Below are 18,142 nucleotides of genomic sequence, written 5' to 3' on the forward strand. Positions count from 1 at the left end.
AAAAACAGAGATGTGCTTTCGTTACCAAAATCAAGCAAAGCCGGTCAGATTCTCCAGTTCTTCCATAATTAGAAACTTTTTAGTATTTCTTTCTTCTCAACCAGCCAGCCTCCTTCCTCTGGAGATATAGAATTTCAGGTTGAAAATCTTACTAAAATTATCAATGACAGTCCGTATCCTGATAACTTCCTCTGTAGATATAGAATTTCAAGTTGAAAATTTTACTAAAATTATCAATGACAGTCCGTATCCTGATAAACTACCTCGATTGTGGAAAACGTTCTAGGCTGCCTGTTTGCAACCCATGCTAATGGTCTAAAAGCCTCTGAGTTCTTTAGATATACTCTCCAAGCACCTCACTTGTATCCAAGTGCAGATGCATTTGAAAAGACACTGCATATACTTACACGAATGCGCTACTTTGACAAAGCTTGGGAACTAATCCAAGAAATCGAGAAAAAACACCCTTCTTTACTCACTATCAAGTCAATGAGCATTATTGTAATTTGCTTATTTCAACATTAACATAGATCAGCAATGGAGATTTGTATGTAAACTAGAAGAACATTAAAAACATTTTTCTATCTGAGAAGAGTAAAATATTGAGAATGATAGTTGTTACAATACTACTGCTAAAACTATGCAAGTCTCATCCTTATATACTAACAAACTATTGTAACTAATTGGTGGTGCTGTATCCAGCTGGTGTGCTTAGCTGGAAATGACTGATCATCAATGATGCAGCTTTGCAAGACAGCAATGGAACCACCAACACCCCCCCCTCGAGATAGGAGGTCCAGGAATGGAAGGTGCCTGGAATCCTATCTTGGAGAGCAAATGAGCAAACTGTGTAGGGGACAAACTCTTAGTAAAGATATCAGCAAGCTGGGATTTGGTAGGCAGATAAGTAAGCTGAATTAAACCTTCAAGAACCTTGTCACGAGTGAAATGATAATCAATTTCGATATATTTTGTGCGCTCATGAAAAACTGGGTTTTTGGTAATATGAATAGCTGACCGGCTATCACAATGAAGCACAACAGGTTTAAGATCAGAAATGCCCAGTTCAGCCAACAAACGAACCATCCAAGTTATTTCAGAAGCAGCAGACGCCATTGCCCTATATTCAGCTTCAGAAAAAGAACGGGAAATGGTGCTTTGCTTTTTCGATTTTCAGGTAATCAGAGAAGAACCAAGAAGAAGGATATATCCGGTGACAGACTTGCAAGAATCAACACAAGAAGCCCAATCTGAGTCACTAAAAGCTTGCAGCTTAATCTGTTGATCAACATGCAGTAAAATGCCTTGGCCAATGGTATAAGAAACATAACGTAGTGTATATAGTAATGCAGACAAATGAGATGTCCGAGGTTGTTGCATAAATTGACTTAGAGATTTGATATCATAAGCTAAATCTGGACGAGTGTTTGTCAGAAAATTAAGTTTACCAACTAAAGAACGATATAATTCCGGAACAACAAGGAGATCTCCATCAGACCCAGTGAGTTTAAGATTTAGAGGTAAAGGAGTAGAAACCTTCTTGGACAGATTAAAGTCACAGGAGTCTAAAAGTTCATGGGTAAATTTTTTCTGACTCAGAAAAATACCATCAGGCAAATAAGCCACTTCAATGCCAAGGAAGTAGTTCAATGCTCCTAAATTTTTAATGCCAAATTCAGAATTAAGATGAGATTTAAGATCCATGATAGCTTGAGTAGCTGTACCAATCAGGATTATGTCATCGACATAAACAACGGCCATACAAACAAGATCACCTGAATGTTTGATAAACAAACTTTAGTCATTTTTAGACTGTACAAAGCCCTGGTCCTTAAGTGTGAAAAGAAGTTTTGCAAACCATTCTCGAGATGTCTGTTTTAAGCCATAAATGGATTTACGAAGCTTGCATACCTTGTTAAAGGGATTAGGGATGCCATCCGGTACACGTATATACACCTCCTCACTTAAGTCTCCATGTAAAAATGCGTTGTTAACATCTAACTGATGCAAAACCCACTTCATACTGGCAGCTATAGCTAGGAGACAACGAATTGTAGCCATCTTGACAACCGGAGAAAACGTCTATTTGTAATCAATACCAAAGCGTTGATTAAAACATTTTGCTACAAGACGAGCTTTACAACTTTAAAGAGACCCGTCTGATTTATGTTTCACTTTAAAAACCCATTTCGAACCTATAGCCTTCTTACCCTGTGGTAAATCTGAAGGGTTTTTAGCACATAAACGCAACGAAAACATAAATTTAAATCTTAAAAAAAACCGAAACCCTCCGCAGGATCCATGCGAAAAATAATATTTAATTCGTAGTTCAGTATGTTTACCTTAAGAAGCTTTACGTTAATGGAAAGATGGAGGTCTTTAATAACGATCCAAGAACGATGAACGGAAATCCCTAGCAGCTGCTCCTCAAGTGTGAAGCACTCCACCGGTATCCACCAAGAGTGCAATGTGATTGAGGAGGAAGAGGTTGAGAGAATTAGTTGACTCCCTCTTGTTCTACTTTAAAATTAGGGTTAATTATTTGGGTTGAGGCAAATAGGGTTTATAATAGTATATTTATAGGCAAAATTTTCAGCTGAAAAATAATTAACCCTTTAATTGATTATTCTTATTAACCAATTAACTAATAATTAAAACATCTTTTAATCATTAATCCCTTTTCTAAACACTTTAGAAAAATAATTCTCTCACTTGATTTAATTTCCAAAATTAAATTCTTAATTAATAATATTAAGAATTTATTAAATCTCATTTAATCAATTATTAAATCTGCTAATTAATTATTTATTTCACAAATAAATTATTACCAGCCATTATTAATTAATTCCTCCACCATTAAATCATTCTTTTTTATGGTGTGACCCTGTAGGTTCAATATTAAGCCGATAGTAGAATAAATAATAATAAAACTATTTTATCATTATTTATATAAATTCTCTAAATCATTACATCGTGAGGGATACTTCTCAGCATATCGCGACTATCCGGATAAAACGAATTCACTGCTTAGAATACCAAGAACCTATTCAGTGAGTAGTTACCGTACAATCAATTCCTTCTACCCTGCAATGTCATGATTAAATACAAGGTATGGAACTTGTGTCAAGCCTATCTTATTTAATCATTTGCTTTCCCATTCACTATGCTTAGTTCTATTTAATGTAAATTAGAAACTCCTTTCTAATTTCATTCACTCTGGACAGAGATTCCTGAACTAGCATAAGTGGATCAGCATTGAACATTCTCTTCCTTCACTGGAAGGGGTAGATCCTTTATTGATCATACACTATCTTCGTGTACAAATTCCTATACCCAGTAGAGCCCTTATAATTGTCCCTGAAGACTAAGAACTAAACCAAAGCATAGTTCAGTGTACACAAGATGACTATGATGACCTCAAGTCTAAGGATACTTGTACAACTGTCACTATGTGAACAACTGCTGACACGTGAGTGAACTCCATCAGTTGTTCAGTTGTGTGAGTCATGTTCAGTGAACTTATTCTATAATAAGTACCTACATACTAGCTACAGTGTCACCACACAAATGTCTATGAGAACAGACATCCTTCATAATGAAGCAAGCATTGTATGTACCGATCTTTGCGGATTACTAATTACCAGTTAGTAATCCTACGACCAGGAAATATTTAATTTTAGAGTTATCATCTTTTAAGTCTCATTATTATGATCTCATCATAATCCATAAAAAGCTTTACTCTAAACTATGGTATATCTTATTTAAACACTTAAATAGATAAAGCCCGCAATAAAACCAAAACAAGTCTTTTATTAATAACAATGAAATCAAAACAGATTACATAAAAGTTATTCCTAATTCATCATACATGATTGGACTTAGGACACATCTCTTTCAAAATCAACCAAATCCCACGTGTGGTTACTGTTTAGAGCATCAATCTCCTTAGACATGGCAGCAATCCATAATGGATGAAGAGAAGTTTCATGATATCCATTAGGTTCACGAATATCACAAATCTTAGAAATTAAACACTGATGAGGACCATGCAAAGAAAAATGTTGGACAAGATTACACCAATGGGGTGTGGAGGCCACAGTATGACACAAAAAATCCTTAAGGTAATCAAGAAGTTTATGAACACGAGTAGACTGACGTGTAGGTTGGGGATTAGTAAGAGTCAGAACTGAAGTGGTATTGCTAGGCAATGATGAACGTTGATCATTATTAAATAAAGAAATTTCAGAATTTTCAGAATGTTCAGAAATTTCGAGAGTTGCAGATTGAGAAGGACTGACTACAGGAGAAAGATCAACTGTGAGATCTAAATTGTCACTACGGTGATTATCATCAGAAATGATACCAGGAAAGATTTCAGTATGAGTAAATGATCCAGGTGTGACAAGTGGTAAATATATAGCAGATGGGAAGGTAGTAATAGACTGAGAATTAGATTCAAATAAGTATGGAAAATGTGTCTCATAGAAAATAACATCCCTGGACACTACAATTTGTCGAGTGTGAAAATCGAGTACCTTATATCCTTTAGTATTTGCAGGGTAGCCAATAAAAACACCAGGATTGGCACAAGAAAAAAATTTAGTTCGATGAGCTTTAGGTGTAGAAATGTAACATAAGCAACCAAATGTCCGAAGATTATCAAGGTCTGGGGACTTTTTAAACAGCTTGAAATATGGAGAAGAATGATCAATACTTCGTAGAGGCATCCGGTTGATAAGATATGTGGCACACAACACACATTCGCCCCAGTACTGTAATGGAAGCTTGGACTAAAAAGACAAAGCACGTGCAGTTTTTTAATAAATGGTAATGTTTGCGTTCTACCACCCCATTTTGTTGGGGTGTGTATATGCAACTCTTCTGATGTAAAATACCTTGCGTATTGCAAAACAATTTCAAATCTCCCTCACAAAATTCTTTAACATTATCAGTACATATGGATTTAATAGTGGACTAAAACTGGTTCTGAAAATAAGCAACAAAATCATGTAAAATTCGCACAACATTAGATTTTCTTTTAAGCAATTGAACCCAGGTAAATCTACTGAAATCGTCTACAATTGTGAGAAATAAAGTACAACCAGAAGGGATTTTAGTTTGGTATGGACCCCAAATATCTAAATATAACAATTCAAAACAAGACAAAGCTTTGATACTGCTATGAGAAAACGGCAAACGTGCCTGTCTTGAAGCAGTACAAATTTGACATATAGTATCATTGATACAATCTTTGACATTACAATTTGGTTGAACTAATTTCAGTTGGGAAAAAGGCAAATGCCCTAGACGGAGTTGCCACAGTTTAGCATCCTCAACAGCTGAGCAACACACATTAGAAGTTTGAGATATTTGTGTACTGATACTATACAAACCACCAATCTGTTTACCAAGAAGCCTCAGAGATTGTTTCTGCAAATGGTCCTGGATGAAACAAGTATTATGATGAAATATTAATGTACAATGCAAATCTTTACAGAGTGTCTGAACTGAGTAGAGGTTGAACTTGAAATCAGGCACATGTAAAACATTATGTAGAATGATATCCTGATCAAGAAGAACATCACCAATATGACATATTTGAACCTTCTGCCATCTGGTACTATAATGAACTTATTCATTTCATCACATTTGTGAAAACTGTGAAATAATTCTAGGCTAGAGCAAATATGATCAGTTGCTCCGCTGTCTAAAATCCAATTCACAGTAAGGCTAGATGACAAACAAAAATTACCTGCAAGTAACGCATGTAAGTTTCCAGAAGGAGTAGGATCAGAATGTTTCTTTGTGCTTTGTTATTTTCTGAAGCATTTCCATTAACTGGTTATACTGATTAACAGTGATTGGACTAGCCAAATTTTCAATAACAAAAGTGACAGATTGAGACACAACTGCTGCTACTTTTCTGTCTTTGAATCCCTTGAAATTGGGCGGATAACCATGAACCTTGAAGCATATATCAAGGTTGTGTCCTACAATCTTACAGTGCGTACAAAAGTACTGAGAACCAGGCTTCTTATTCCAAGTTCCTGCAGGTCTAGAACTGTTAGCAGCGGTAGTTGAAGTTGATTTAAATTATGATTTAGGATCATTAAATTTTCTCCTATCTGAATAGAAGGCCAATGTTTCAGTTTGAGAAGTCATCTGAGAGATCTCCTTATGCCTTTCCTCTTGAGCAAATAACCTGTACGCATTTGTAATACTAGGCATAGGATGTTGCATCAAGATATTAGCCCTAATTGTAGAGAAATCCTCATTTAATTTCATCATGAACTGAATTAACTTTTGATTCTCCCGCATTTGTTGAAGTCGATGTTCTAAGTCACATGTACATTTGTGACAAGTGCATTGAGGTAAAGGATTGGCATCAGAAACAACATCCCATAGCGTTTTGAGCTTAGTAAAAAATTCTGAAATCTTATATGTTCCTTGATTCAATTCATGAAGCTGTTGTTCAATTGAATACATTTGAGTCATAGAAATGTAACCAAACCGTTCTTCGAGATCGTCCCAAATCTCTTTAGCAGTTCGCAGAAACAAAACACTTTTAGCAATAGTATCATCAAGATTGAATATGAGCCAAGAACAAACGAGATCACTGCATCTCTCTCAGGCTTTCAAATCATTAGATGTAACATCAGGCTTTGCTATACTACCATCTACAAATCCTAATTTGTTTTTAGTTGAAAGTGATAAAATCATTGATCGTTTCCAATTGCTGAAACCAGATCTGTTAAATTTCACTGAAACTAATTGTGAAGTGTTTGAATCAGACGGATGAATGATAAATACACTCGACGGATCCAGAGTCAAGCTACGAGTTCTATTGTTTTCACTCATGTTGTATTAATCTCGAATTTTGATGAACAATATCAAATTCAGTACAAACACAATGTCAAAATGTCAGATTCAATCAGAATGAAACTAATTCAAAAAAAATCAGCACGTAATGAATAAACTCTATATGTTTTCATGTTTCGAGTATGAATTTATCAGTGAATCACAGATCTAAGATAAAAAATAAACTCGAGTATCAACAAGAAAGATAGAACCTGTGAAACGAAGATTGTAAGTCATATGTCATAGTCTATTTGTATATTCGAGGATTCAACTCAACTCAAATAAGAATGTAATAAGTAAATAGTGGATCGACCGTCAGAGAGATCTCGCAAAATAATATCTGTCAAAGGATTCAGAAACAAGGTTCATCTACAGACTTGAGGAGGTAATTCACTGGAAGAAGTTCAAGAAGTTGATCATGCCTCAGTGATATAAATCAAGATCGTGGATTTAATCAAGTGACAGAGATCTCGTCAGAGTATCATTAATTACAAGGATTTAATCTGAAGAAAATCAAAGCGTCAAAGTCAAGACATGAAGAAATGTCACGGAAGTTAGTCACTCATGAACCAGACAGTACATCGAGTGTCAACGTTGAAGTGGTGGAATTGATTCATAATTCTCAGTGATTTTCAGAAGATATTCAGAAGAATGGATGCTGCTCAGGGTTAGTATTAATTCTCTATTAATTAATTAAGTCATATAATTTAATTAAGTAAATAAATTATATCTGCAAAGATTAATTTATTGATTAATTAAATTAATTGATTAATTAATTTAGAATTAATTTTAGGAATTTTCAGAAGTTTAATTGGATTAAATTCAATCTTAAATCAGCAAGACAATTGAAAATGAACTAGCATGACAATCTGGATTGTCATACCGATTGTCATGCTAGGCCATTTTCAATAGTCTCACCGAAAGTTACACTAGGAGAAGGATTGTCTTGCTAGTTCATTCTGATTGTCATGCTAGTTCATTCAGATTGTCTTGCTAGTTCAATCCATTGTCCTACCGAAAGTCTTGCCAGCTATAGGATTGTCATGCCAATTCAATTCTATTCGGCTGTTGATTAAAAAGAAGCAGAGAAGCAGCAACTCAACAATCCAGAACAAAGAAGTCAAGAAAAAAGCAGAAAAGAAAAACAAGAAGAAATATTTCATCTTTTCATCTGCATACTTCAAGATTAAATTTCTAGATTGTAAAGTTAAATCCAATCAACTAGAAATCTTTATCTTGTTCTTGTGTAACAATCTAGCGGATCAAAATCCCTAGAACTTAATCTCAAATCGCGTTTAGCATTTGATTCTAATTATTGCAAAAATAGAAAAAGTTCATGTCGAATTTATTCTAGATTTGTGATAATTGATTTGAGATTAATACCTTGTAATCGATACAGTTGTTGTAACACCTTTCAAGTTTAATAATATTTTTATTTAACTTGAATTTTGTTTCACATTTTTTATTCCGCATTTATTCGATTATTTGGTACTGTTTGTATTCAACCCCCCTTCTACAAACTATTTGGGACCCAACAATTGGTATCAGAGCCTTCTGATTAACGAACAAATCAAGATCCTAGACTTTTGTGATTTTTCAACTCCTTGAATTTTTATTTATTCAAAAATTCATAATGACTTCACATAAAGTTGGAACCGTTAAAATTCCACAATTTGATAAAGAGAATTATATCATGTGGAAGAAGAAGATGCTATTATTTTTACAAGTTGCAAATCCCAAATATTCAAACTTGTTAAAGAAGGGTATAAAAACTCCGATGGTTATTGAACCGGAGGTAATAATAGATGGTGTGGTGACTACTGAAGCTAGAATCTATCCAAAAGAGCCTGAAGATTTTACTCCTGCTGAGAAGGAAGAAGCCTCCTTGGATGCCAGCCTTCAATTAATATTAATTGATTCCCTTGATCCCTTGATGAACAGACATGTGATGAACTGTAAAAATTCCAAACACATGTGGGAAACTATTGAGGTGATTAATGAAGGCACAGAGGAAGTTAGGGAGAACAAGTTGGAAATCCTAACCTCTGAATATGAACATTTCAAATCAAATCCAGGAGAAGGAATTACTGAAGTGTTTGAGAGGTACAATGCGTTGATCAACAACCTGAACATCAATGGAAAGTATTATTCAATCAGGGAGGTCAACAAAAAGTTCCTTTTAACACTGCCAGCTCATCTTGAACATAGAATCACTGCCATTAGAGAAGCTCGAGATCTGAGTGAGATTTCTTTGGACAGGCTCTATGGAGTGTTAAAAACCTATGAGTTGGAGCAGATTCAACAGAAGGAAGTCTACGGGGAGGATAGAATGGTCAACACATCTACTGTACTTGTAGCTGAAGGTCAATAACAACAACAATCTCAACAGTTAGAAAGAATGGTACAGTTTTCCAAGGGTCAGGAAAATGAGTTAGTAGCAGAATATGATCCTCCTACTACAAATCAATCAAGTGATGATTTTTATTCCTTGGAAGAGCTGGAGCAATTGGAAGATGAATCAATGGCCCAAATTGTCAAGAGATTCTCCCATGTCAGATTCAGGAGGAATCCCAAGCTTAAGTACAAGTCCAACTACAACAAATTCCAGAAAGGTGGATCTTCATCCTCTAACACCAGCAGTGGTGGGTACAAAACAGGGATGGTTGATCGAAGCACCATTAGATGCTATAACTGCAATGAGTTGGGACACTTTGCCACAGAATGTAGGAAGCCAAAGCAAGTAAGAAAGAACTCTGAAAGGGCTTATCTGGCAAAGGGAAGAAGCTGGGATGATACTGACAGTGAAGATGAAGATGAAGGAAATCTTGCTCTTATGGCTATTGATGGAAAAGCTTCATCGTCAAGAATAGAGGTAAAACTTTCTGATGCTGAAATGGTTTATCATCTAAGAGGTAACTTAGGTTGTGCACGTCGTGATAATGAACTGTTAAGTTTAAAGATCACAGACCTTGAGAAAGAGGTCAATGAATTAGGACTTGTGCATATTAATCAAGACAAATTAAAAGAACAGGTATCTTTTCTAGAGAATAGAGTTGACTGTTATAGAAAACTCGAAACTATTCTCAAAGACAAGATCACCGGTCTTGAGACTAAGGTTAGAGCCTACTTCAATTCTTGTTCGAAGGCTAAAGAGTTCTACAGTAAGCAAGCTGTTAATCAAACATCTGGAATAGGATATGATTACAATGCTGCTATTGGAGAATTAGGCATAAACTCCCCTCCTCATGTCTGTGCTAAAGGGAGGGAAGTACCACATGTGCTTAAGGGTGTTGATGAACCCCTCTATAAAGCATCAATTGCTGAACCATTTGATGCGACCTCTTCTATTATTCAAGAAGAAATACGTGCTGAGGATCATGCTTATGAGAAGATTGTTTCCAAGTCAAGTGAGTCGAAAGTTCCAGTCAAAGTTGTGAAAGCAACTGAGACTAACTCAGACACACATGAGTTGGATAACAATAATGCCATGTCTACCATGCATAAATTACCTGCTGTTAATCACTCTCATAAAGCATGTGGTGTTGCTAATTGTATGTCTTGTGCTTTTAATATGATGTATGCTTATTTTAATGGTAAGCATGTGTCTAATGATAAGACTACTCCTCGTCAGCATGTGAATAACAAGAAGCATGATAGGTCTAAGACTGCCAGTCCTTCTAAGGCTAGAAAGGAGACATTTGTGCCTAAGCTTAAACAGAAATTTGTTAAGGCTGTTTACAAGGTCAAATGTTCAGTCATTGAGAAAGTTGAGACAATTAAAATTAAAAATGTTGTTTTGCCTGACAAAGGACAGTTCTACAAGTATGCCGGGCCCAACCAAGTTTGGGTTCCGAAGAAGGTCTAATCCATTTGTAGTGCAGGGCATTAAACAGGTGTAACCGGTAGTGTGGATTCTTGACAGTGGATCATCAAGACATATGACCAGAGATAGAGCCCTGTTATCAAATATGGATTGAGAAAGCTGGCCCCCTGATTACCTTTGGAGATAACAGCAAAGGTTTATCTGAGGGATATGGCTGTTTGCAAGCTGGGAATGTTATCATTGTAATTTTGTATATTGTGCTAGGTTATTATCAGGAAGCAGTATCTAACATATAGCACCAGTGACGAGACTTGAGAATATTACGACATATCAGGCACCTGCTGCACATTACACTTGGAATTGTACTCTAGTAAGATGTGTACAAGTGTACTCCTGATTGGTGAGTCAAAAGAGGAAGTCAATGCACCACAGTTCATGGACTTTGCAGCTACAGATCTATTGGACTATGCAATTTCTTCTTCACAATCTCACTTCAGGTTGGTATGAACTAGTATACTGCTCAAGCAATCGTCAAGGACATGGTATGGCACTCTAACTGCAGTTACAGTTTTATATGAATAAGTAGAGTCGTCATATTTATAACTATCTTATCACTAAGCACAATCATATTGTTTTATATGTGCAGTGGTATATTGATTATGCAACATAACAATTAGTATCTAAAGTACTTGACAAGTATCGGTCAATGATATCTTGTTAACACTATGTTACAGATATTCGTAAGCTTTTAACATGAATGAGAATTACTTAAACTTTACCCTAAGTGATCAATGTTTTATCCAAAAACTCATTCATATTGAAAAACAAAATTAAACTTCTTTCTACATTAGTGATTTCTTATTTCATGTAAAATATTTTGAAATCACTATTGTAAATCATTTTCTCTCTATTACCATATATTCTGTGTTACAGGTTCAGTCTCCAATGACTTTCTTTCATTAACAGTCATGAGGTTGAAAACCCACAACGTCTATCCCAGACTGTAAAGACAAACACAAAAACAGAACCAACCAACACTCTCTTACCATTAAATGTAGTATGAATGAGCGTGAGGGAGATAGTGCCTAGTGCACCACATAAGGAAGGTTCTGTAGTCAACCCAGTAGCTCTGTCTCCTACATAGATGAGTAGTATTTAAACCGAGACAACTGCTAGCCCCCATACATCTTCTCAAAAAGATGTAATGGCTGAAAAGGCACAAAAACAGTTACTAGATTCATTCTCTCAACAGGGTGCGTCTATTGAATTTTGCCTATCGGCCAAGGTATCCGATGTAGTGTCACCACTTCAAACATAATCAATTCTTGATGCACAAGGAGAGGTTACACACACAAAGGATGAGTTGACGGAAACAAGAGTTTCGACCATTTTAAGGTCAGATTCGATTGTTCAAGGTTCGTTAGTGGACCAATTGCCTGTACAGGTGTTAGGAGAGGATACTGATCCAAAAGCCATATGTCAGTGGTCAGTGTCTACCTCCCCAAGCTTAAATCCCCTGGATGCATCTGCGGATAGTGGATCTGACATAGGCGCAGATCGGCAACTTGTTGACAATGATTCAGATATTACCTGATGAGTCACAAGGAAATGTCTTCACAGACATTAGAAGGGAACTTTGATCTTTATGCTAAATTCTTTGGATCATTGTTTACCTTCCCAGAATTCAAATCTGAAACCCTAAAAGGGAAACTAGCAACTTGTAGATTATGACTCAGATTCATCTGACGAGTTTAACAAGGATGGGGATTTGCGAACTCCCATTGCACCACCTATGACCTCCTTAAGGATGGCTAAGGTGATTTTCCTTGCAGGTACAGCTGGATTATTGATCTATGAGAGAAGAGTGATACACTTGTGAGAATGAGTGTAAACACGAGTGGAGAGAAGAGTGAAATACATGTGAGGTACACTAAACAGAATCACACACTCACAGTGAGGTAGAAAAAGAAACTACTTGTTATTTCTTTTCCAACCAAGTGAAATATGAGAACTCCTTCAGACGACGGCATACATTCCTTCTTTAAGGGGGAGATAAAAGCTTAAGTAATATTTTGGAGGATTCCTCAACTAAGGGGGAGAAATAGCAGGGAGGAAGAAAAAGATCCTACATATGTACACTACACCACACCATTGTTGTTTGTAACTACGGATCCTATTGTACGGGAGAGGTGGTAAACACAAGGTGATTTTCTAGTAAGGGAAGAAGCTGTTAGGGGAGTACCATGGGTTTTTATCTGCGGATCCTATTGTACGGGAGAGGTGGTAAAACGAAGGTGATCTTCTTTAATCAGTTGATTCTCATAGGGGGAGAAGCAAGAGATATGGGCTTCTCAACAGGAAATGTGGTTGTACATGTGAAGATGGAACTACTTGAAGATATGTTCAGTCTAGAGGAACATCTACTTGGAATCTGGAAAATGTTAAATCTAGTCCAGAACTTTTCTACTATTTACTTTGCATTTCTATTTATATCTTTTTCTTATTTGTTAGTTGAGTTATCCTCTAGGTATTTGTGTGTTATTGTCTAACAAACAAATAGGGGGAGATTGTAAGTCATATGTCATAGCCTATTTGTATATTCGAGGATTCAACTCAACTCAAATAAGAATGTAATAAGTAAATAGTGGATCGACCGTCAGAGAGATCTCGCAAAATAATATCTGTCAAAGGATTCAGAAACAAGGTTCATCTACAGACTTGAGGAGGTAATTCACTGGAAGAAGTTCAAGAAGTTGATCATGCCTCAGTGATATAAATCAAGATCGTGGATTTAATCAAGTGACAGAGATCTCGTCAGAGTATCATTAATTACAAGGATTTAATCTGAAGAAAATCAAAGCGTCAAAGTCAAGACATGAAGAAATGTCACGGAAGTTAGTCACTCATGAACCAGACAGTACATCGAGTGTCAACGTTGAAGTGGTGGAATTGATTCATAATTCTCAGTGATTTTCAGAAGATATTCAGAAGAATGGATGCTGCTCAGGGTTAGTATTAATTCTCTATTAATTAATTAAGTCATATAATTTAATTAAGTAAATAAATTATATCTGCAAAGATTAATTTATTGATTAATTAAATTAATTGATTAATTAATTTAGAATTAATTTTAGGAATTTTCAGAAGTTTAATTGGATTAAATTCAATCTTAAATCAGCAAGACAATTGAAAATGAACTAGCATGACAATCTGGATTGTCATACCGATTGTCATGCTAGGCCATTTTCAATAGTCTCACCGAAAGTTACACTAGGAGAAGGATTGTCTTGCTAGTTCATTCTGATTGTCATGCTAGTTCATTCAGATTGTCTTGCTAGTTCAATCCATTGTCCTACCGAAAGTCTTGCCAGCTATAGGATTGTCATGCCAATTCAATTCTATTCGGCTGTTGATTAAAAAGAAGCAGAGAAGCAGCAACTCAACAATCCAGAACAAAGAAGTCAAGAAAAAAGCAGAAAAGAAAAACAAGAAGAAATATTTCATCTTTTCATCTGCATACTTCAAGATTAAATTTCTAGATTGTAAAGTTAAATCCAATCAACTAGAAATCTTTATCTTGTTCTTGTGTAACAATCTAGCGGATCAAAATCCCTAGAACTTAATCTCAAATCGCGTTTAGCATTTGATTCTAATTATTGCAAAAATAGAAAAAGTTCATGTCGAATTTATTCTAGATTTGTGATAATTGATTTGAGATTAATACCTTGTAATCGATACAGTTGTTGTAACACCTTTCAAGTTTAATAATATTTTTATTTAACTTGAATTTTATTTCACATTTTTTATTCCGCATTTATTCGATTATTTGGTACTGTTTGTATTTAACCCCCCCTTCTACAAACTAATTGGGACCCAACAAAGATGATGATGATGATGATGATGATGATAGATTCCTGATGTGAAACATCGCTAAACAAGTAAATCCTGCTCTGATATCATATTGTAATTTGCTTATTTCAACATTAACATAGATCAGCAATGGAGATTTGCATGTAAAACTAGAAGAACATTAAGAACATTTTTCTATCTGAGAAGAGTAAAATATTGAAAATGATAGTTGTTACAATACTACTGCTAAAACTATGCAAGTCTCATCCTTATATACTAACAGATCCTAACAAACAATTATAACTAATAGGTGGTGCTGTATCTAGCTGGTGTGCTTAGCTGGCAATGACAGATCATCAATGCTGCAGCTTTGCAAGGCAGCAATGGAACCACCAACAAGCATCGTGCTATCAAGAATTGCGAAATTCCAATCATTTGAAGAAACCCTTGAAGCATTCGAAAGAATGGAGAATGACATATATATTAGAAACAAATTTGGTACCCTGGAGTTCAACGTACTTCTCCGAGCATTTTGCACTCAGAGACAAATGAAGGAAGCAAAATCCGTATTCAACAAATTACATTCTCAGTTCTCTCCCAACACAAAAACAATGAAAATATTGCTCTTGGGATTCAAGGAATCAGGTGATATTACTTTGGTAGAGTTATTTTATCACGAAATGGCTCGAAGATGTTTTAAGCTTAATAATATAACTTACAATATGAGAATTGATGCGTACTGCAAAAAAGGTTCTTTTGGAGATGCTTTGTGGCTTTTTGAAGCAATGGAACGAGAAAGTTGTCTGCCTACATTGTAAACCGTAACTACTTTGATTCATGGCACAGGGGTTGTTCGAAACGAAAGCAAGGCAAGAGAGCTATTTGATGAAATTTCTCATAGGAATTTGCAAGCAGATACCGGGGCTTATAATGCTCTAATCAGTTCTTTTATTAGATGCCGAGATATGCAGTCTGCAGCTGGTATAATGGATGAGATGTTTGAGAAAAATGTTTCACATGATAATGTTACATATCATATATCATACTATGTTTCCCCCATCAAAGGGGTATGCTGCTGGGCTACCTGATCAAACCAGTGTGAAGTGATTGATATAGTTAACATATAGGCCATGTTTGTTTAATAGGATTATGGAAGAGATTCAATTAATCCTTTAAAAAAAATTATCCCATGTTTGTTATAAAAATTGGATCAAAAGATTATAATCCCCGGATAACATTAAAGTTTAAGTGTTGGCTATCACGCGGGATAATATAATCCGTGCTCAACGCAGGTATTGTGAAGGATTAGAATATGACGAGACGAATATACCAATGGTCAAACGAGTTGTTAAACCTTATTTCTCACTCATTTCTTCTCAGTCCCGTGACTTCATTACATACAAATACATACATATATATATATATATATATATATATATATATATAGCTCACCATATCATTAACAAATTGCAAATAATCATCTTATTATCTGGTAAGAAATTTTTGAATCTTCTTTAGTTTATGGGTTTTTTGGAAATTGAACAACTATTTTGTTGACGATTTTCTTCTGATTTTAGAATAACTATTTAAATCTAACGTTGTGTTCGAGAAACTTTTTTTGGAGAGAAAAGAAAAGAAATGTAAAGAATACATTTCTTCAGCTTGTTCCCGAACAACTTTTCTGAAAGAAAGGAAAAAAAAGCTGCAGATTTGGGAAGAAGTTTTCTTTATTTTTGTCTCCAAGATCTTCTTCCCACTTTTGGAAAGATTTGGAGAGAAAGGAAAATTTGTTATTTTCTATTCTTTTCTTTTCTACCCTAGATTCGGGAACACATCGTAAAGCAAGTTTCATTTGGATTGATATAAAATTTTATGTTTTTTATCTTGTAAGGTAATTTGTGCGTTTTGTTGTGGTTTGTTTTTCTATTTTTGATGTAGGCAAACTGTTTGTTTTAGTGCGTGAGTGAAGTTATGAAAATATGAGAATTTGTTAATTTTGTACAATCAACTATTTTAGTATCTTAAGATAATTTTACAAACAAACACGGGATTAGATTATTTTAAAAGATTAAATACTTAGAATAATAATGAGAGGATTATAGTAAATGTATTATAATCCGAGGGTTATAATACTACAAAACAAACATGGCCACACATCAAAATGATAATATTAATGTTTGTGGTGTAGGATGTAATGTCTGCAGTATGTAGGATGTAATGTCCTTTAATGTGTGATGAAATCAGCCAGAAGTCCAAAAATTAGTCATAATTTTTCCTAGGGGTGAGCAGAAAACCGCACAAACCGCAAAAACCGCCCGCATCGCACCAAACCACACCGCAAAACACGGTTTTTAATTTTCATGGTGCGGTTGCAGTTTGAATTTTTAATAAACCGCGCTGAGCGGTGCGAGTTGTGGTTTTAAATTTCTGAAATGCGGTTCAAACCGCACAGCACCGCATTACTTAATATATTATAAATATAAATATATATATACACACTTATATTCCTATCGGGTAACATAAAGAACCATTTTATGTTCTTAGTTAAACTGAATTTCACGAGATGACCATAGCATCCTTATTGAGTTAGAATTATATGTTAAATTCATTAAGGAATTCAAATGGACCACACGATCTTCTGACAAATAAAAAAAAGACTACACAATCTCTTGTTTGTATTTCTTCACTAGGAAAACCAAAATCCAAGTATTTATACTAGTGAACTAAGATGTTGCATTCTGATTGACTAAAACTATTTTCGGAAATTTGATTAAATTTAAGTTTTGTATATATTTAATTTTTTTGAACTTGTAAAGTATAAACTGCAGTGAACCGCACCACACCATACCGCATTTTCGTGGTGCGGTTTATGCGGTTTTCGAGGGTACGCGGTGCGGTTGCGGTTTGGAAATTTAAGCAAACCGCATGTGCGGTTTGATTTGCGGTTTGGTTTGCGGTTTGAGGAAAAAACCGCACCGCCCGCACCGCACTCACCCCTAATTTTTCCTTTCTTTTTTCGTTCTCTAAAGTTACTTTTTATAAATTTTTAACTGAAAAAATTTTAATTTTTATAAATAATACTCCTTCCATCCCATTTTAATAATTCACTTTGCAAAATAAAAATTCCAAAATATTTATCATATTTATTAACACATGCAAATTTTATAGTTTCAATATTGATTAGAAAACCCTTATCATAAATATCCTTATATTAGAATTGAAAATGAATATTATTTTATGAACTTTTGCGTGGATATATAAATGTACTCATTTTTTGGAGTATATGCAATTATGTAATGTGTAAAACTATATTGTATTATTCTGTGAAAATGAGAAAAAATATATTGTAATTTTTATTTCATGTGTGAAATTTGTAAAATGGACTATTAAAATAGGATGGAGGCAGTATTTGAAAGTTATTTTACATTTTTAGGCAGCATTGGCTCGTTATGCAAGTTTTGGGCATTTTGATAACTTAAAAGAGGAGAAAACAAAGCCGAAGAAAATGTCAAATAGTAAGATTATACTTACCGTTGTTTTTCTAATAAAAAGAAATGATGTATTTGTTGCATCAATTTGATGGGAATGCAATCATTATGCAACCAAACTATG

The 18,142-nt window shown here is 34.9% G+C and overlaps 1 pseudogene; it reads left to right on the forward strand.

The window, feature by feature from the left end:
• Nucleotides 1-267: 267 nt before the first annotated feature.
• LOC141695606 (pentatricopeptide repeat-containing protein At3g61360-like) lies at nucleotides 268-18,110 on the forward strand (annotated as a pseudogene).
• Nucleotides 18,111-18,142: the final 32 nt, after the last annotated feature.

The sequence above is a fragment of the Apium graveolens genome, chromosome 11 (genome assembly GCF_009905375.1).
Source record: "Apium graveolens cultivar Ventura chromosome 11, ASM990537v1, whole genome shotgun sequence".
NCBI classification, from domain to species: Eukaryota; Viridiplantae; Streptophyta; class Magnoliopsida; order Apiales; family Apiaceae; genus Apium; species Apium graveolens.